Source organism: Chiloscyllium plagiosum, unplaced genomic scaffold (genome assembly GCF_037043375.1).
Source record: "Chiloscyllium plagiosum isolate Xiang-an unplaced genomic scaffold, Cpla_swu_hap1 HiC_scaffold_10, whole genome shotgun sequence".
NCBI classification, from domain to species: Eukaryota; Metazoa; Chordata; class Chondrichthyes; order Orectolobiformes; family Hemiscylliidae; genus Chiloscyllium; species Chiloscyllium plagiosum.
The window spans coordinates 60,741,852-60,764,172 of NW_028270148.1; the positions used below are offsets into that span (position 1 = coordinate 60,741,852).

At 37.8% G+C, this 22,321-nt stretch overlaps 1 protein-coding gene across 2 annotated transcripts in view; it reads left to right on the forward strand.

The window, feature by feature from the left end:
• Positions 1–2,695: 2,695 nt before the first annotated feature.
• Positions 2,696–22,321, forward strand: part of sptbn1 (spectrin, beta, non-erythrocytic 1) — a 292,639-nt gene continuing 273,013 nt past the window's right edge. The window contains exon 1 of one of the 2 annotated variants that reach the window (XM_043695961.2): positions 2,696–2,831. The gene's annotated coding sequence lies outside the window, so the exon portion shown is untranslated. The remainder of the gene's footprint in view (positions 2,832–22,321) is intronic. The other variant, XM_043695960.2, reaches the window with a different exon arrangement.

The window sequence follows — 22,321 nt, forward strand, 5'->3', positions numbered from 1 at the left end:
AAGAAGGGCCTGTGCCCGAAACGTCGAATCTCCTGTTCCCTGGATGCTGCCTGACCTGCTGTGCTGTTCCAGCAATAAAGTTTCAACTCCAGGGAAAATAGCCCTAGCCTTTCAGCCTCTCCTTTTAGCTCACTCTCCAATCCCGGTAACATCCTTATAATGTTTTTCTGAACCCTTCCAAGTTCAAAAACATCTTTCTTATAGCAGAGAGACCAGAATTGTGCGCAATATTCCAAAAGTGCCCTAACCAATGTCCTATACAGCTGCAATAAGACAGCACAACTCAATGCACTGACCAGTGAAGGCAAGTGTACCAAATGCCTTCTTCACCACCCTGTCTACCTGTGATTCCACTTTCAATGAACCATGAACCTACACCCCAAGGTCTCTTTGTTTAACAACACTCCCTTGGCACTAAAGCAGAATCCAATAAGGTTTTAATTTGGTCCAGCAGATCTGGCAATCAAAATGTGTCACCTGCTAAATGGAGCTATATCAATGGAATAGTCCAGGTGAGAGTGAGTAATAGTTTTAGTAGGGACTGTAGTATCAAAGGTGTAAGTGAGGGCATGGTTGAACAAATCAGTAAGTGCTCAAATGATATGGTGAACCAATATTAGAGTTGGGATTTTTAAAGAGTTCTCCTCCATTCCCAGAACCCTCCAAGATATCTGTACTAACATTTCCAGCAATCCTGATTTAATTTGCTCCAACAATGGTTGTCATGCCTTCAACTACTAAGCCCAAAGCTTTGGCACATTCTCCCTCAACCTCCATTCCACCTCTCTTTTCTCCTTTAAGCTGATCCTCAAAACTTACCTCTTTGACAAAGCTTTTGGCTATCGGTACTACATTGCCTTATGCGATTTGGTGTCATATGTTATCGACAACACTCCGGTTTCAATGCTCCATCTTGGGATTTTACTTTACATTAAAGGTTGAAATCATGGAGGATGAGACTTATCTCCATTTATAAACTCAAAGATGATTAATGTTATTTTTCCAAAAACTTGACCACTCTCGAGTCTGCATGAATCAAGAAAGCAAAGATTTTATGCAATGCGAGAGAGAAGATCTTGATTACTCAGAGTACTTCTCAATAATAGTTTACTGCACATACTTATAATTATCTAATTCACGAAGGCCCTTGTTATCCCAAACTTCAGCCTCTGATCTGCTGACTTCCATAGTGTCTCAACTGTGATGTTTGGCCTTCAGTTCCCCTCATCTTGCATCGCTCTTTGGGAAGAGTAATAAATTAATTCTTGAATCACTTGCTACTTGAAACAACATATTTTCTACCTTTAGTTTTGGCAAAAATTGACTTCTTTTCTAATCAGACCTTTGTATTTTAGGACTAAATTTCTGCAAGTATGTTTGTGCTTTCTCAAAGATAGGTGAGCTGGTTTTGTAAAATGCTTTCAAGAAATGTTTACAAATGTAGTTAAAGGGACATGCATCTCTAATTATTACCAGTTTCATTATTTCCATGATGTTGGAATTTCAAACATTTTTGCTTCTTAAAGTTTATTTTATTTCTTTTTTGCCCTACAACTCTTAAGTCACAGAAAATGTGGAATTTGTTAATTTACCAAATGAGGATCATAAACAGCCTCAATTAAACGCGTTAACTATGTAAACGACCTAAACCCGAAGAAGTAAACCTGAAATTCTGTAGCTCAAATCTTCTGTTCCGAATCAGAATCCGTACTTCTGACCAAGATCAAACTAAACGTTGCCCCACTTTAGAGAAGTTTCCCATGTGAACCTTCGGGCTAGGAGCCTTCGCAGGCGAAGCTGTACACCCCAATCCAGGAATCTGTACAGGCAAAGATTAATTATTTTGGAGCATTACACGTGAGAAAATGCCTACAAAAACATAACTACTTGCAAATAACTACTGTGTTTTGGAACCATAAGCAATATAAACACAAATGTCCAATTTTTAAAAAAACTCACTTAAAAAAACTCTCCCATGGGAACAACTTGTGATGCTCCAAAAGGTTACTTTCAAAAATTGAATAAGGAATCTCCTTACAATAGTTGTGGTCCACTGGTGTATGTATTTATGTAATAATTCTACACGAAGGTTACAGTATTGGAAGCCATTCTTCGTGATTTTGAATATTTCTATCAAATCTCCTTCGAACCTTCGCTTGATACAAAAGCCTCAGCTGCTCCAATCCTTCTCTGTAACTGAAGTCCTGCTTCGGAGACCATTCTTACAAATCTTTTCTGCAGCTTCTCTGTAATGACTTCCTAAACCGTGGTACCCAGAATTGGTTACGATACTTCATTAAATTATCTGGCTTTCAACCTCTCTGCGCCTATTGATATCGATAAAATACATAGTCTTTATTAACCGCTCATATATTAAAATTCTACCATCGGTCTCCATGATAATGATCGAGACTACAGCGTTAATTTTGGAGAAAACCGTTGGCCACGAGCTGGGCGAGAGTCTGAATACAGCCTCGCGAGGCCGCTTCACCCACACACGGCGGCGGTTTGTTTATCCCTCCGCCGCAGTGCTGGGCGCCATCGGATCCCGCGAGGCCGCCAACACTGCAGCCTCCGCCCAGAGTCGGCACCGTTCTGAGCTGAGTGTCCAACGCGGGGGCCGTGCACATTGCTGCTGTTGGATGGAATGGAGTGAGGTGACGCTGATTCTTGTCCCCGCCCAGGCCCGGCCCAATCCACCCATCCCCTGCTTGCTGCCTGTGTTAGTGCCTCCTCAATCAGTGCCTCTGCTTTTGCTCCACGGTGCGGATTGTTTCAGCCTTGGCTCTGGCTCCTGCAGCTTCACATTAATCGCTTCTCTCCGGGTAAAGGTGGGTATTCTTCACCGGGCAAGAACGATGAGTGGGAAACAGGTCGTATCCAGACCCCTTATTTAATTTATGCAGATACATTTCGATTGAGTGGAGCAAGGTACATTGCTGTTTCATTTAAAAGAGATGAGCGTGAAGGTGAAGTATAGAGAGAGAGAAGCCTGAGGTGGGAATATCTGCGGCATCTGACGATTCTCAGTAGCTTTCAGCCAGCGTAGATGGATTTGTTTAATATGTAAGCGTCCTCAATCTGGGTTCGAAGATGCGCTTATTTCCTTTAATTTATTCTGGGATTCGTAGCTGATATCCAAGTTTGAGTCTTGTGGATGCCTATCGTTTATTTTTCTCGTTTATCTAACGGTACAGATGTAAATAGGCGTGGCCGTGCGGATCTCGGGCTGCGATCGGAATACGAGCTGTTGAATGCGCGAAAAACTCAGCGCTTTGGTTTTCATTTTCTGATTGCAGCCGTCTCATAAATGGAATTTGTATAGAGAATCTGAGTGTTTTTCAATATTGCAGCAATCGTATTTTTTTAAAACGAAAGCCCTTGTAGGTCTGAGATTTGTCCCGTAAATGAGCCTTTAGTGTATTTTTTTTGTTTAGTTGTCAGTAACATTTAAAGGTAATCAGCAGTGTAAAGCGTGGAAAGTTGCGCATTTTGCCATCGTGAATTGGTAATGAGATGGGGGTGGGAGTGGTGGTCATAACGCGATGCTTCATTATGGATCGCAATGCTGCAACCCGAATGCGGTGCTTGTCGGGCTTAGCTTGCAGCTGCATTCCATATTAATCTGCACTGTAGGATAGATTTGTCAGGGTGGGGTTAGATGCAATGTGAGTAATTAAAATGTATGGATTTGCAATTGGAAAACAAGCTTGATGACATTTTGAGAATGCAGAACTAATTATCCTGTTGATTGTACTGTACAGTACAGTACCGTCTCCTCCATTTCCAATGGCGTACACAGAGGGGCAGTAAAGGCATCCTTGGTTTTTCGCATCCCATCTATTTCCTTAATCAAAATGAACTCATTACCGACCCTATTAACGCTTTAAGGTATATAATAAACTTACATGTGAAATTTGACCTGCCAGGCTCTTCCCGGTTTTGGAATTTTGTTGGACGTCGCAAATCGAATATTGAATAAATTATTCGAACGTGGTCTTGAAATGATGTTCTCAAGGTTCATTTTGTGGTTTGGGTTTTAAGGTCAGCAGAAAGGACAAAAACATGCTTTTTTAAAAAATAATACTTTGAAATAACCGAAATAATAAAATTGTTAACGGATAACCCCACTAACCATTGCGTTATTTGGCGAGTACATGCAGGTCATACATAAGCGCAGCTAAAATTGCCGTAATTATACATTTTAAAAATGTGCCCTTGTGCACAGAACGCTGTTATTGCATGACTTGTTAAATAAGGCAGCATCAAGTTCCATGGCAATATTTCCTACCCATTCTCTTTACGCTAGAGCCTACGTTGCTGCTGAAACTACAGTGATAACTCTGGGTATAATTTTATTTTCTGCTTAACATGCATCTCTTCCAGTGTCCACTTTATTTTCTTGCTGATACACCACAGTAAGTATATTAAAATGTTCTTGATCAACAGGGATGTAATGATGGTTAATTTGGGAATTTTGTGGCTATCCTTAAAACTTAGCCTGAAAATATTATTACTTAGTGTTGGTACACTCTGCAAGACATTAACATAATAATAAATTTGCCAGTTCTTCCAAGCAGAGTCTCAACTCTGCTTTGTGGCTACTACCACCACCTTTATAATTGACCTATAAAGACATCAGATCTATGTAATGTGTTGATTGGATGTCTTTTCACCATCTTATTTGCCAAACAGTTGTTCGGCATTCTCTTCAAAATCATATTTCTCAATCTGTTCCACCAACTACAACTGCTTTTGAATTCAAGATCTACTTTATAGTGATTCAGAAACTAAATATAAACAGTGTTCATATTGTCTGATGACCAATGTCATTTGGATAAATCTGATTTGACTGATTCAAATTTTGTTCAGTTTTATTGGGTCAAAGTAACTCGACATGCCATGTTTGGATTGGCTGCGATTTTATTTGGAAATGGCCAATATGCACATCATTATAATTAAGAAACTTTACTTTCATTTAGAAATAACTTAATGGCAATTATTTCAATATATTTTTAACTTACTTCTGCAAAATCCTTGTTTTTCATGTTTAGTAATAAGCAAGTAAAACCATAATTTAGGTTTTCATACGCTTGTCTTCATTGCTGAGATTTTGGGTGTAGGCATTGGGACATCATGTTGAGACTGTACAGGATGTTGGTGAGGCCTCTTTTGGAGTACTGTCTACCGTCCTAGTCGCCCTGCTATAGGAAGGTTACTATTAAACAGGAGAAGGTTCAGAAAAGATTACCAGGATATTGCCAGGAATGGAGTGTTTGAGTTATAAAAATAGGCTGTGACTTCCTTCACTGGCATGTAGGAGGTTGAGGTGCAACCTTACTGAAGTTTATAAAATCATGAGGGGCATGGATAATTTGAATGACAAGGGTCTTTTCCCTAAGGTGGGGGAATTCAAAATTAAGGGGCATGTTTTTAAGGTGAGAGAGAAGGACATTAGGGGCAACTTTTCTCCACAGAGTGGTTAGTGTGTGGAATAAAATGTCAGAGGAAGTGGTTGATGCTGGTACAGTTACAATGTTTAAAATACATTTGGATAAGTACATGAGAAGGAATGTTTTGGAGGGATATGAGCCAAACGCAGGCAGATGCAACTAGTTTTGTTGTGAACCTGTTCGGTGTGGATTAGTTGGACTGAAGGATCTGTTTCCATGCTGTATGACTCGATCTTGTAATTTCCATTGATGTAGGATTTCTTGTGTGCGACTGTTGTTGGAATATACACGGGGTTTGGGGAAAAGCATGGATATACTGCTAAAGCTTTACTTATGCTTTGTAATGTCATCTTACTTTTTATGTATTGTTGCTATTTTGCAACACATTATTTATGTTACATAATATGCTTCTAAATGGCTTGCTTGTTGCATTCTGTAATCTTATTGTAGGAAAACTGATATATTCAATCCTGCTCCAGTATTGATTCCATTGGAAATTTAGTGCATCAAAACTCTCTTTTAAAATGTCAATCTCTATAATTCTGCTGAGTGAGGGGGATCCATATAAGTCATAAACATACTAATTATATGGCTAGGCCATTTGACTCCTCAAGCCTGCTCTGTCATTGAATAATATCGTAGCTGATCTGAAGTGGCCTCAACTCCATTTCCTGACTACCCCATTACTATTTGACTTCCTTGTTGTTTCTGTCTTAAAATATTCAATGACCCTACCTCCTCATGGACTCCTAGCCAACTGAGAGGAAACAATTATCTCCATCTCCAAAGAAAATGGTAGACTTATTAGTTTTAATGCCTGTCTCCATATTCGATTCTGTCCCTCAAGAGGGAAACATCCTTCCAGCATCCACCTTGTCAAGTCCCTGCAGGATGTTATGTGTTTCAGTAAGTTCACCTGTGGTTCTTATATAACATTTCCCTTGCAATAAATAACAATAACTCATTTGCTTTCCTAATCATCTGCTGTATCTGCATATAGACATTTTGTGATTCCTGTACCAAGACACCCAGATCCCTCTGTACCTCAAAGTTCTGCGGTGCCTCTATTTACAGGATATGCACTTCTTCATGTATCTGAGAATGCAGTTTTGGCAAGGTCTGAAAAAAAAATTGTATATTGAATATTGCATTCTTCATTAGTCTACCAAAAGCAATACATTCCATTATTTTAAAAAAAGCAATACTTTACAACATTATTTTGTTCATTGCCTGGTATTTTACAGTAAGTGAATGATTAAACTTTACTTAGAAACAAACTCAGAGAAATATATTGCTGGAAATGGAACTCTATCCTATTTCATGTATACAGAATGTTGGTATTGGTCACTGCCTGTTTTCCTTTAACATGGCGAGGTTCAAGTTCTTTCCATTGTACTCCAGCAAATGTGCCTTAATGTGAACACCTCTTTGACATCAGTGTATGATTTTCACTTATGATATCAGTCAGTGTGCAAACCAAAGGTGTTATTAGTCATTCCTGATATTTTCTGAATTAAAAGTTAACTAGCTTCACCTTAGAGATGTAATGTGGGATGGCCTTTAGGAACTGGATTATGACTTATTTTCAAACAACTGGTGGGAAAAAATGTCTGTGCCCCAGTATAAACTGGATTTGAAACCAGTTGGAGGTGAAACGTTGGGCTATGCCACTTACCTTTCCTGAATTAAACTTTTTTTGTGGGATAAAAATCAATCTTAATTTTGACCAGTATGAGCAAATTTCACTTTGTTTTATTAATTTTATCAGAAATGAAATTTTGTACCAATTTACAAATCTTCGTTTAAAATAATATTTCTGTAAATCACAATTTATTATCAATCTTAATATTGTTTGCTCACCTGTTCGTACAAACCAATGAATTGGGAACAGAAAGCCTCTCAGGCCTGCTCTGTCATTTAGTAGGATCATAGTTGATGTGTTTGTGTTGCAAATTCACACTTCCATCTATTCCAGATAACCTTTTGATTCCATTGTATAACAAGAGTCTGTCTACCTCTGCCACCTCTGAGGCAGAGAATACCTAAGTTGTGCATCCCTCTGAGAAAAATATTCTCCTCACCTCTCTCCTAAAAACAGTCCCTGCTGCCAGAGCTTTCTCACTTGTTCAGTATTCCTAACATTTCTGACTAAGGAAAGTTAATGGACATGTGCCATGTCATGTCTCTACTTCAGATTCCAGCAGCAATCTAGAGAAAACAGGAAATCACTAAAGTCTCTCATTTTCCCCATAATACCTCTATTACATTTATTGGCCCTCAGTACTGTCCATACCATTACTCTTTAAACCTTTGGTCTGGTTTGTTGCCTATCATGAACTTCCGGACTTCTTTGGTCCTACCATTCTGATTTCTTTAGGGCTTTCTATTCACCAGAATTAGTCTAATTCCATCTTAACTCTTATACTGTGAGTGACTTCTAAATGTGTGAAAATTATATATCTATAAGAGAAGGTGCTGTGGGACATAAACATGTTTTCTTTTATTAGACTATTCTTGTATACAAAATTGAACTTGATAAAATTTCAATAAAAGCAGAAAATTATAACCAAGTGTGGCCTGAAAAATGTATTCCAGTCACCATGGTTCCCTGACTAGCTAATGTTTTATCATTAATTAAATTGAAGTTTGTAAATAACTGAAAGCCAGACCTGTAACTGACCCAAGCATTCGGGCTCTGCAGCAAATTATGCTTGAAGTCGACTTGGGTTTATAACTTTATGGCATGATTATATACTGTGCAATATAACCTATAGTGGTGCTGTCATTTATAAAATATGTATTCTGTGACTATCACCACTAATGTACATAATATCTTGCATCAAGTACACAGTCCAAATGTAGCGTTGACTGTCTAAAATAAAAATAAGACGAAAAGAATTATATAAGACTTTTGCAAAGTCATCTGTTTTACTAAAAGTCAGGAAAATGTCTGTCTCTGACCCTATTTAGATTAGCAGATATATATACATATAGCAGGAGCAGGCCATTCAAGCCTGCTCTGACATTTATTAATATGATTTGTTTGTGATCTCAACATGAGCCTCTTGTCTGTCTGCACCACTCCCTCAAACACACACACAGTCCTTGATTCCCTTGCCTATCAAAAATCTACATATCTCAGCCTTAAATAAATTTAATGATGCAACTTGTGGAAGGGAATTCCACAGACTAACCATCCACTGATATTAAACAGATCTCCTCATCTCACTCTTAAAAGGAATAATGGAGACCTCATTTATAAGCTGTGGCCCGTAGTTCTAGTTTCTCATAAAGGGAGTGACATCTCAGTAAGACCATCTCTCGCTCTTCCAAATTCCAATGTTTAAAGAAGCGACCTATACAACATTCATAAGATAAGCCCTTTGACCCAGGAATAAGTCAAGTGATCATTTTCTGAACATTTCTAATGTTGTCTTCAAGCATGAAATTTTATAAAAATGTTGCAATCTGCACAATTTTCCCATGAAAAGCAATCAAAACATTGGTTGGCCTGAAGCTACTTTTAGTACTAGATTTTATGGTCAAAAAAGAAGGCTATTCTGAGTTGTTTGAACAGAACGATTCATTGTGCATTACGTGATATGACATATGTGACTTTTATAAAATAGTTTATCATTCAGCTTATGGTGACCAATACCACTGGAAAAGGTGCCAGTAATTGATCTGAAAAATGGTATAGCAGTACATAAAAATGCCCCATCCATTAAAATGCATATTAATCTTAAAATGCTGATGACTTTCAAATTGCAACCAAAAACTAACTAGCATGCTCCTCTCATCTACAAAAATTGACTAAGTTAGCTGGGTGACATGAGGCTGCATTTGATTTTCGCAATTGTCTTTGAAATGTACATTAGCAAAACTTAAACTTTGCTTTTACTATATATTCAGGATTTAAAAATATGTGTCACATATTTTGAAATTCTTACAGACATTTGAAATAAGTGAATCAACTTTATATATGAATTAGCATTTGTTTGACCAGCTTAAGTTCTGAATCTTGGTTTATTCATCTCCTTTGTTTCATAGAGTTATGATGTAACTCCTTCAAAATTGGTCACATGTTTCAGTTGGAAATATGAAAGTTTATAAACAGTGAAGTGGGGGTTTTCAGGAGATGATGAGAGATTTCCAGAGCAGGATGAAGTTTAAAATGCAACCTAAATTCATGTTCATTCATTTGCATTTCTTTTGTATCCAAAGTTACCTGAAGTGGCCTATTTCCACACTGTAGGGAATCTAACCTAATCTAATCAAGAATATTTGAGTAATGTACTCTTAATTAATTAATATTATCATGTTGAGATTTCAGAGAATATTAAGAACTTTAAATATTTTTTTAACATTATTGCTTTCCATTTTTACATGGTCTTGTTGCATGTTCTGTCATCTAAGACTCGTAGCTGTATTTTAATTTCCCCCATAGCTATTTTAGTATTGTATCAGGAAAATATGGCACCCATTTTATCCTTCTGATGAGCAAAAGTTCCTCTTGTGAACTTGAAATTTCATCTGTTGTTTAGCACACTTCTGTTTTGTTTAATGATTTAGTCAACCTAGATTGTCATTACTTCGAAGGAATTGTGTAAGTTGATCATTCAGGATCACCTCCACAAAGTCGTTGGTCTGTTGTTATTTTACAGATAGTCCAGTTCATTCCTCATTAATCACATTAGTCTTTCTTCAACTTCTTGTAAAATAATTTATCTGTACTAGGCTATATCTGCTTTGGCACCCTTTAAAATAGGCCTTTCTAATTTACTGTTTTCCAATGAATGTCATTGTTTCATAAATCTTGAAAGTGTCAACACTTTGGTATACATGCTGTTTCACCCTGGAGAAATATTCAAGTACTTGCAGCTTCCATTTTTCCATTTATAGTGGTCTTAACTTAAGATCTGGTAGATTTTTTGTGATAGTCTTCTGTTTAGGACTAATCATTCAATAAAATTGTATCATCTTGTGCTTATCTTTAAATTCCTTTGAAACTTTTAATGCTCTTGTGTCTGTTCCAAAAAATATGTCTTATTGGGGGATGATTTTATTAAATCCATTGGATAAATACCTTTTTGTCAAGCTGGCAAGAATTAGCGTGAAAAAGAATAAACTATTCTGTATATACTGTAAATAGTTAACGGTTTGATTTGATCTGAGAAAATTCTTATGAAGTCTGGAGTTCAAGTCAGAGTGCTTCTGAATAAATTATCTTAGCCATTAGGATGCCTTTTAAAAAGCATGCTATGAATTGTGGTGTGCTATTGGAAGCTGTAGGTTTTAATTCTGAGGAACGTAAGAGTTTGTGTGCTTCTGTAACTGACCTGTGTTCAGTACTCTAACCAGCACTTTGCTTAAAAACCGTGTATGCAGATTTATGGTTAAGTTTTGGCTACAATTCATATGTATGTGTGTAGAGGAGATAACCTTCATATTTGGGACATAATGTGCAAGCCTTCATTAAACAGTGGTGTAACAAAGCTTTTAATGGAAAAAAAATTCTACATGAATAATTGCTGCTATTATAAATTTGTATCATAATATTTAATCACTAAATTTGTTTCCATGATTAATCTATAACCACTGACACTTCACCTTGTATTAACTAAAACTAAAACAGTCTCTAAACACAACAGGTTGGAAAGGCAAAATCTATCATATTGGTGAGGTTTTTCTTTGGTTCAAGTGAATATAAAACTAATGTTTTGCTTATTTTTTGCTATACTCTATCCAATTTCTTGGAATAGAACTGAAATGTGCATACCTCAGACAAACCATTTATAGGTATAAGACGTTAATAATAGTGTGAAAGCTCTTTATATGCCTATTTAACAGTTTTTCTGTTTAAAAACTGCCTAAGCCGCTGTCAGTTCGAGAATGGAAGTGCATAATTCACCGACATTTCTGAATCTGGTACAGTGATGGCCTGTAAATAAATGAATTATTTTGGAGTTAGATATAATGTCCTAATTAAAATTATACAGTTAGCTTATTATTAAAATATATTAATCTTACTGAATACAGCTGGACAGCGGTATAGTACTTTCTGTTCAGTTGGAAAGTGTGATCATGTTTTGTTTCAGTTTAAATAATAGCTTCAATTTGTCGTGAAAAAGTATGCTACATTTAAAACTAAAAATAATCTTCACATCAGAGAGAATTTATTTTGTTTTATACATTAATATGCATTTAAAGTAAGTAATTATGCATCCTGTTAGAAATGTAGCGTCACCGTGTGAAGTGATCCATAGCTTCACTTGTTAATATTGTGAATGCAGCAAAAAGCTGGGTTTTGATATTCTGACATCTATATGATGAAATACCACACATGCATAATACTTTCCTTTTTACTCCTCACCAAGAAACAGTTTGGATATTGACCTGAAAGATATTTTCCTAATCAACCTGTTCAGATGTTATGACATGCCTCTGGAGCAGATGGGACTTGAAACTCAGGCCTCCTGGCTCAGAGGTAGAGATACTATCATGTACCACAACAGCTCTTGAGATTGACCTCAAAGAATTAAATTGGGAATGCTTGAAACCTGATTTGACTCATTGAAACATCTACTAATTTAGTAAACCTGAATTAGGTTCCCCTCAAGCTGATGAATGACTAAATTTAACTCTTACGAAGCATAAAGCTAGGCTACAAATACCTGTTGTGGCACTGTGGTAGTGTCCCTTCCTCTGGTCTAGAAAGCCTGGGTTCAAATCCCACCTGCTCCAGATGTGTGTCATAACATGTTTGAGAAGGTTGATGAAATATTTATAAATATAGTTCTGACTGTAGTTATGGCAGAGTAGTTGAACAATCATTTGCACTACTCTTGTGACAATGGTAGCCGTACTCTGAGTCAGGAGGCCTACTTTTAAGTCCTACCTGCTCCTGAGATTTATAATTGCTGATTTGGAAAATATCTACGCAATTAATACAATTACGCCTCTATTTTAGGAGCTTTTGTGGTATAGTGGTAGTGGTAAGCCATGAGGCTGTGGTTCAAGTCCCATCTGCTCCAGCGGTGTGCAATAACAACATCTCTGAACAGAGTAGTTCAGAAAATACACAAAGCTAGGCTATAAAAAGTGCTCTTGTGATAGAGCCCCTTCCATCTGGGTCAGAAGGAGTTCAAGTCTCATCTACTTTACATGTTGAGGTTATACAGGATGCTGGTGAGGCATTTTCTGGAATACAATATGTAATTCTGGTTGCCCTCTTATAGGAAGGATACAATTAAATTGGAGAAGATTCAGAAAGGATTTACTAGGATATTGCTGGGAATGGAAGGTTTGAGATATAAAAATAGACTGGAAAGGCTGGGACTTTTTTCACTGGAGCGTGGGAGGTTGATGGGTGACCTTATGGAGGTTTATCAAATCTTTAGGGGCATAGATAAGGAGAATGACAAGGGTCTTTTCCCTAAGGTGTAGTAATTCAAAACTAGGGGACATTTTTAAGGTGAGAGGAGAAAGATCTAAAAAGGACATGAGGAGCAACTTTTCTCCACAGAGTGGTTTGTGTGTGGACTAAACTGCCAGAGGAAGTGGTAGATGTAGGTACAGTTACAATGTTTAAAAGACATCTGGAGAAGTACATGAACAGGAAAGTTTGAGGGATGTGAGCCAAGTGCAGGCAGATGGGACTAGTTTAGTTTGGGAACATGGTCGGCTTGGACTGAATGGTCCGTTTCCATGCTGTATGACTCTCTGTATATCTGAACAGGATGATTAAAAATATCTAAAGCTAGTCTGCAAGTTGAGAACCAATCATAATTTAAGCATCTGTATTGTCCAGTTTTAATGTTATTGGACTCATGTAAATGTAATCTTGAGCATGGTCCCCAGCTATGCCTATCTCTTCGTTGGCTACGTGGAACAGTCTATCTTCCATACCTTTTCCTCTGCTACTTTGATGACTGCATCGGCGCCACCTCATGCTCCTATAACGAGGTTGAGCAGTTCATCAATTTCACCAACACGTTCTACCCTGACTTTAAATTCACATGGACCATCTCTGACACCTTTCTCCCCTTCCTAGGCCTCTCCATCTCCATCAATGATGACCGATTCAACACCAAAGTTTTTTTTACAAACCCCAATGACTCCCACAGCTACCTGGATTACATCTCCTCCTACCCTACCTCCTGCAAACATGCTAACCAGTATTCCCAATTCCTCACCCTTTTTCGTATCTGCTCCCAGGAGGACCAATTCCACCACAGAACACACCAATGGCCTCCTTCTTTAAAGACTATAAGTTCCCCTCACACGTGGTTGAAGATGCCGTCCAATGCATCTCATCCACGTCCCACACCTCCACCCTCAAACCCCCACCCCTCCAACCGCAACAAGGCCAGATTTCCCTGGTCCTCACCTTCCACCACACCAACCTCTGCATAAATTGCATCAACCGCCGACATTTCTACCACCTACAAACTGACCTCACTACCAGGGATATGTTTCTCTCCCCACCCCTATCTGTTTTCTGCAAAGACTGTTCCCTCCATGTACTTCGACAAATGTCTCCTTTACATTGGAGAGACTGGACGCCTTCTCGCAGAGCGCTTCAGAGGAACATCTCTGTGATAACCACACCAATCAACTCCACTGCCCCGTGGCCAAACATTTCAACTCTCCCTACCACTCTGCCAAGGACATTCAGGTCCTTGGCCGCCTCCACTGCCACTCCCTCACCACCCGATGCCTGGATGAAGAACACTTCATCTTCCGCCTCGGAATCCTTCAACCCCAGGCAAAAATGTGAACTTCACTAGTTTCCTCATTTCCCCTCCCCCCACCTTAGCAGTTCCAACCTTCCAGCTCTGCACCATCCTCATGACCTGTCCCACCTGTCAATCTTTCTTCCCACCTATCCGCTCCACCCTCCTCTCCGACCTATTACCTTTACCCTTTCCTCCATCCACTTATTTCACTCCCAGCTACGTTCTCCCCAGCCGCATGACCTTCCATTTATCTCTCCATCCCCGAGACTTCCAGCCTCATTCCTGGTGAAGGGCTCCTGTCTGAAACTTGGATTTTCCTGCTTCTCGGAAACTGCCTGACCTGTGCATTTCCAGCATCACTCTAATCTCCAGCATCTGATTATTTCACCTCGTGAATTATTCCACAGAGTTACTGAACAAAATGGGTGCTAAAGGTTACAGGTGTGATTCTGTGGTGTCATAATGATGAGTAAATTAAGGAGGTTCACACATAATACTATTGAAATAGAGCAGAGGTGACTGACTGTTTGTTTATTACAGCTCTTCACTGGTTCTTGTTACAGGCAAACTTGCTGCCATGTTTCTATGTTCCAATGGTTGTTGCACTTCAAAAAGTAAATTATTGACTCATGGTGTGAAAGGTGCTAAAGGTGCTCTTTAGTTACGTAGACTCTTATTCTGAAATAATCGCCAATAGTTTTGTCATTAGCTGTAAGTTAAACATTTTGTTTTCTTTCCTTAATGAAATGTAACTGTCAGAAGAACAGTGTTACCGACCAGACCAAATCCCCTCAAAATATATCAAGGAGATAGCCCAGACCCCAACTTTTATTTTATTTAAAGGCAATTATAAGGTGCTGTGTTTCAGATGTGATCCAGTTGGTCCCCTATTTGGCTTTAAGCAAAACACTTTATTCTTACAATAATTAAAAATTAAACCAAAGAAGAATTGGCATAACTTTAACTCTGTTGAAATATTAATAAAATAATGTATTATTTAACTTCTAATATAATAGCATCACATCAACACACTCCTGACAAAGACAAATTCAGCAAAACAATTTCAATCTTGTGTTAACTTCAGTATAGGAACAAAGAACACTGAAAGAAACAATTCTGGAACAAAGAACGTAATCGAGCTTTTTGCTGCAGCAGAGAGAGTTTTGTATCTATCGGCTTCATCAGCCTCAACTTCAACTTCAATTGAAAACAAACCAAAACCCTGGTCTGTGTCAGCATGATTCCATCCACTCATGCTTCTTTTGTCTAATTTTTTAAAAAAGCACTCAGAGCTCAAAGCTGTTTAGCCACTGCTTCTGAAGCAGACATTCCACTGCAGCTGACAACATCTCTCTGCAAACGAAATGGGACAGAACAAATCCCTCTTAAAGGCAGAATACCATCACAACAGTGACAAAAGTAGCCCCCTCAAATCTAACTGTGGACCTAAAATATGATTTGAAATATATACTTAAGTGATTTGCTTTCACATGACAGTTTAAATTGAGTTACTTTTTGAGTCAATAACCTGAAACTTTTATTGTTTGTAGATCTTTTCAGAGTACAGGCAGCCCGCAGATTGTGAATGGATTCTGTTCTTGAGTCCACTTCCAAGTCGATTTGTATGCAAGTTGGAACACAATGCAGAATAATATAAAATAGCTGTTTGTAAGTACAGGAACTGTTTGTATATTAGATCTTGAAAATTACACCCTTGTATGGGATTGCTTTTGTAAGTATGAACACTCCTAAATTAGGAACCCCCGTAAATCATTTGAGGTTTAAAGGTCGTTTTTATGTTTTTATCTTCATCCCATTTTATTCCCATCATTGAAGGTGCCAAGTCACACTGGGTAATGGTTCCATGATGACAAAAGTTCTTGAGTAATATTACAGGAACATTGGTCAATTTCCTTTTTTTAAACCGTGGGTACCAGGGTCATACTTGGGAATCATGTCAGTCAACATACCTTTTTTTTTATTTACACTTCCATGGTATGTGGGCATTGTCAGCTCAGCCAGCAATTTATGCCCTAATTGTCCTGGAAGGTGAGTCTTTGAACTGTTAATGGTCATGTGTTGTAGGTACAGAACTGTTAGGAAGGGAGTTCCAGAATTTTGACATTTACCTATGAAGATATTGAAGAATCTAGCATTTAATGAAAAACACATTCTACATAAAATTTTAACTTTGATAAATATGTTGATTTGGCGCAATTTCATTTTTTTTTTAAGGTACTTTTCTTTTTGGCATCTGCCAGCCTTGTATCAATGCACTCTGATGGAAATAACTCTGTCCTAACTAGCAGCTTCTAATTTGAATTTTTACTACATCTGCAAGTGTCATTAATTGAAATGATTTGTAAGTCTGTCTAGAACGTGATGGCTTAGTGGTGTTATCAGTGGATTGTTAATCCAGAGACCCAGACAATATTCTGGGACCTTGGTCGATCCCACCATGGCAATTTACTGAAAAATGTGCAATTAAGAGTCTAATGATGATCATGAATCCATTGTCGATTGTCAAAAAAAAAACCATCTGGTTCACTTGGCTTTTAGGAGAAAGTGAGGTCTGCAGATGCTGGAGATCAGAGCTGAAAACGTGTTGCTGGAAAAGTGCAGCAGGTCAGGCAGCGTCCAAAGAGCAGGAGAATCAACGTTTCGGGCATAAGCCCTTCACTTGGCTTTTAGGCAAGGAAACTGCCATCCTTAACTGGTCTGGCCTATGTGACTCCAGACCCAAAGCAATGGCATTGACTCAAAACTGACCTCTGGGCAATTAGTGATTGACAGTAAATGCTGGCTGAGCCAGTAATGTCCTTATCCTGTCAATGAATTTTTTAAAAAAATGTAATGGCCTAGCGGCATTACTACTAGTCTATTAGTCTATTAATTCAGAAACTGAGATTTCCTGGGGACCCAGGTTCAAATACCACCAAGGCAGATGGTGGAATTTGAATTCAATAAAAAAGTGTTGTAGAGCTGTAGTGTCCTAACTTCCAAACTCGTGATCCATGTTCAAGTCTTATCTGCTCTAGAGGTGTGTAATAATGTCTCTGAACAGGTTGGTAAGAAAATATCGAAATGCAGACAGTAACATATAAATATGAAAGTTTTTAGGGTTATAGTATCTGTAAATTAAAATACATTTCAAATAAATTGAGTTGCTAGGAAATATTAAATTCATTTGAAATAAAACCTTACCTGGATGCAGATGGCTGAAATTACAGTGCCACCTAATGTTGAGAAAACTGAAATACATGCTTGTGCAAATCAAAGTTAAAACTCTCACACAACCAACTGTTGGACTGTAACCTGGCATTGTGTGACTTTTAACTTTTTGTACACTCCAGTCCAACACCAGCAGCTCCAAATCACGTGCAAATCAACATCTAAATGTGACAAAGTTGTATTATAGGAAGAAAAATTGAGAAAACTTGCCGACTAGAAAAAGGACATATTATGTTATGAACAGACATATCATTGAGGCGAAGGTGAGGACTGCAGATGCTGGAGATTAGAGTGATGCTGGAAAAACACAGCAGGTTAGGCAGCATCTGAGGAGCAGGAAAATCGACGTTTCAGGCAGGAGCCCTGGATCAGGAATGTCATTGATTCTGGTGTCATTCCCATCATTATCTTTGTATTCTCCTGCCTTCAGAATCTCTGATTTGTCATTTGAAATAGCACTGCAGCTTAATTACGGGTTTAAAAAATAATGTATATACCTACAGTTGTACAGAGAGAAATGAACTAAGTATTAGTTCAGCAAGTGTCCCTTGATGTTGTTCTTGGTGAGTTGGAATATTGGATATTCTCTAACAATAGAGGGTTTATGCCATGTAGCACACAATGAATTGAGGGCCAGTAGTTTATTGGCATTGAATAAATTTCTAATGTTCTGGATGTAATTGAGATTGAATTCTGCGATTGTCTGTAATTATAATCCTGTGGTTTTATTGTGAATACAAAAATAAACGTTTTAAATAATGTATTCCTTCACCTGCAGACATCTCTTAAAAGCAGAGGACATATAAAGATGTGTTCATGATGACGGAAATTATGTATAATGTTTAACTTTATTGGTGAGTCTGGTGTGAGGGAGTGGTTTTGAATGCAACAGCATTACAGTTGTAGCTTGAGATTGAACAGTTTTGCAATGGAATTGCTGAACTTTGGCAACACCACAGAAGAATCTTGGTATTTGGCACATTTGGGATTTTGTTCAGTGGGGACATCTGGAATCTGTTGAAAATGAAAGTGGGGAAGGACAAAAGTCTAACATTGGTATGAAATTTGCACCTGGCAGAGCTGACTTATAAACTGCAATAGTTCTCTACTAATAATTAATTAATTGTACAGTTTCATAATTGATTCCTGGAGAAAAACTGCTCTGTTGAGGTAAAGATTTTACAGCTACACAAACTTTGTTCTGTTTCTGCCACTTTGTAGCAGTGACTAGAAACTTGGCTTGTATGATAAATGTATTTTTGTTTTGAACCAGACAATCTCTTATCTCAGAAAAGATAGGAACAGGTGGAAGATGCAACAAACATCATAAAGAGCCCGTTCTTCCAATCACTGGTAAATATTCCCAAAACCAGCTCTGAAAACATTATTTATTTGATGAATATTTTTAAGCACGAAGCCCTAACATTGAAGTGATCGATGTTGCTGTCATGTTAAAGTTGCATGAAAAAAACCTGACTATTTGCAACTTCTGACCTTTCAGTTAACATAAAATTAGTTTTACGGTTACTCACAGCCAAATCTTATGTGAGCAGTGATTGGTTTATTCTTCTTTCCCTTCATCTTTCTCTTTGTCACTGCTTAACTTGTTCTCTGACTTTAAAGCAAGGCTAACAGCTTTCATTTACTAGTTGAAAATCTGCTCAAAGTCGCTGTTCAGTATGCTTAAACCATTACAAAAACACACACCGAAATACTGTAATGATTGTTTTGCATTATGGTAAAAAAATTTTTGTCAACGACTAAAATATTGAACAAAGTATACAATCAACATGATCATATTTGAAAATAATATTCTCTCATTTCCTCACAAAACTATAATATCTTTTTGAAAATATAGTAACAATGAATTTTATCTGAATTTTTATTAAAATTTGGCCTCCAGCTTTTTCAAAACTATTTCAACATACAACTAAACCGAAACTGTTGGAACCTCAAAAGGAACCTAATTCAAATAGATGCATTCGGATATATTGTGGGATAATTGATGAGGGGAATTTCATTGAAACGTACAGAATACTAAGAGGGAGAAAGTGAAGATTGTAGATGCTGGAAAGTCAGAGTGGAAAAACACTGGTACTGGAAAAACACAGCAGGTCAGGCAGTATCTGAGGAGCAGAAGAATCAATGTTTTGGGTATAAAACCTTCATCAGGATGAAGAGCTTATAACTGAAATGCCAACAGTCCTGCTCCTTGGAAGCTGCCAGACATGCTGTGCTTTTCCAGCACCATCCTTTTTGATTTAGAATTCTGAGAGGTCTGGGTAAAGTGAATGTCTCAACTGGTAGCAGAGACTAGTATCTGCAGGCCCGGCCTTTGAGCCCTTAGTAAGGGGATCAAAAGTTATGGAGAGAAGGCAGGAGAATGGGGCTAAGAAACATATCAGCAGTAATGGATCGAATGGCAGACCAGAGCAGGTCTCATTCTACTCTTAATATCTTGTGAACTTATTTACAACTTGATGTTTCACAAGTCTCCACGAATTTCTCAGAAACACACTTTTCTTGCTATTTGCTTTGTATTCATAATCTTACAATTACTTTACATTTTTTGCTCCTGGTTTACTTTAAACCAATCAACAAAGAATGAAGTGGACATTTATATAAAAATTAAATGAAATGCTTACGGGAATTCTATGTCAAGGCAATAAGTATGATCACATAGATATATTTAACTATCTATATATAATCCTTGAATTGGAAATGTTTTAATACTTTCAGTCCCATTGATTTCATTGGAAAATAATGACTCCTGCTATGCCTCCCTGCACAGGATGACTTTGTTATCTCTTAAAATAAAGTTGCAAGCAGTGCTGTGTACTTAGTTTTTGTATTAAACATTGATAAAAGGAATGATATTTGGCTAACTAATTGTGAGCTATAATGTGGGAGGCCAGATGTTTAGTAGATATCCTGTGGTGTTGCTCACAGTCAGTTCTCTGTTCCCTTGATCTTTTGTCTATTTTGTTCTGTCTGTCTCTGTACCACAGCATGCTTGTGTATCTTACCAGGTGTTAGTTTTGAATCATTATCTCCATGTTGTTTGTGATTTACAATCTCATGCTTAGGTACAATCTTTCATAATTTCTGTTTTATCCTTTGGAGGTTTATGTCTTCTCTGTCATTGTGACATTTATCTAACTAATCTCAATGGAAGTAATTTGATTTTTTTTCTCTGCGTTCGTCTGTTTACCTCTGAACCTGTGTGTGAAACAATTATTTGTTATCACAGATCTCTATCTCCTACTAATTTTTCTGTTTGCATGATCTTTTTGTCTTCCTCTGCATTCCTGTACACTCAAATGTAGTTTTTTTTTGTCCTCCTGCTTCTAGCTTCAGTGCTGTGCCTCTGACACTTGAATTGTTATATGTTCATTGCTGTTATGAACAGTTTGTTGCCCTTGTCCTCGTGCCTGTTCCAATATCTTTCAGACATGTATATATGTATGTATGTATAAGTTTGCTTGCTGAGCTGGAAGGTTCATTATCAGACGTTTCATCACCATACTAGGTATCATCATTAGTGAGCCTCCGGTGAAGCACTTGGTCGTATGGCCCGCTTTTTATTTGTATTTAGGTTTCCTTGGGTTGGTGATGTCATTTCCTGTTCTTTTTCACAGGGGGTAGTAAATGAGATCCAAGTCCATGTGTTTGTTGATAGAGTTCTGGTTGGAATTCCATGCTTGTAGGAATTCTCATGTGTGTCTCTGTTTGGCTTGCCCTAGTATGGATATGTTGTCCCAGTCGAAGTGGTGTCCTTCCTCATCTGTATGTAAAGATACTAGTAAGAGTGGGTCATGTCTGTTTGTGGCTAGATGAGGAAGGACACCATTTCGATTGGGACGACATATTCATTCTAGGACAAGCCAAACAGAGACACGTGCAAAAATTCCTAGAAGCATGGCACTCTAACCAGAACTCTTATCAACAAAGACATTGACTTGGATTCCATTTACAACCCCCTGAGAAAAAGAACAGGAAATGACATCACCACAGAAAATGACATCATGAACCCAAGGAAATCTAAACACACAAATAAAAAGCTGGTCATACCACCAGTGTTTCACTGGAGGCTCCGTGATTATGACACCTAGTATGGTGATGAAACGTCTGAAAACAAACTTTCTAGCTCAGCAAGCAAACTTAGCTCAGGTTGAAGTTTTGGATCTACAAATCTTCCCAAAACCTGCTAATGTATATAAAACAGTTAAAATTAAGCAGAGTAGACAGACAAAATGATAAACGGATGAAAATAAATTTAGGAATGTCTTCAATGAATAGTTCTGCAGTGAATGAATGGTTGTTTTATTGGTCTCCCCTTCTATTCTCTGTGAGGCTCTTTAGGGAGGAAGTTCATCAGACGAACTAGAAGAGAGTCAAACTTGATTGACTTCATAACCTAATGGGAAGATCTTGCAGCTACATGTACAGGCATTTATTATAAAATGGTGTTTTAAGTATGTCTGTCACGTTACAAGCACTGCATTTGCAGCGTTATCCTTGGAAACCTGTTATTTTGAAGCAAGAAGTTTCTCCGTGTTAGCAATTACCAGCTGATGTAGTTAACCTAAAATACAGAGTACATTTGTTGCTAAACATAAACAATGTCATAGGAAATTCTCTAACCTGTTATGATTCTGTGATAACTTTTCACTGACTAATATTCCTTCTGTTTGAAGTTCCTTCAACCAATTCTAGCCTTTCTGGTTTTCCACAGGTGGTTATGTTACTGAGACCTTAAGTAATGATTGAATTCAAGTTCCACCACATCAGCTGGGGAATGTAAATTTAATTGATTAAATAATTCTGGCATCAATAATAGTGATGACAAAATTATTAGATTGTCTTTAAAAACTCACCTGGTTTACTAATCTTTTGGGA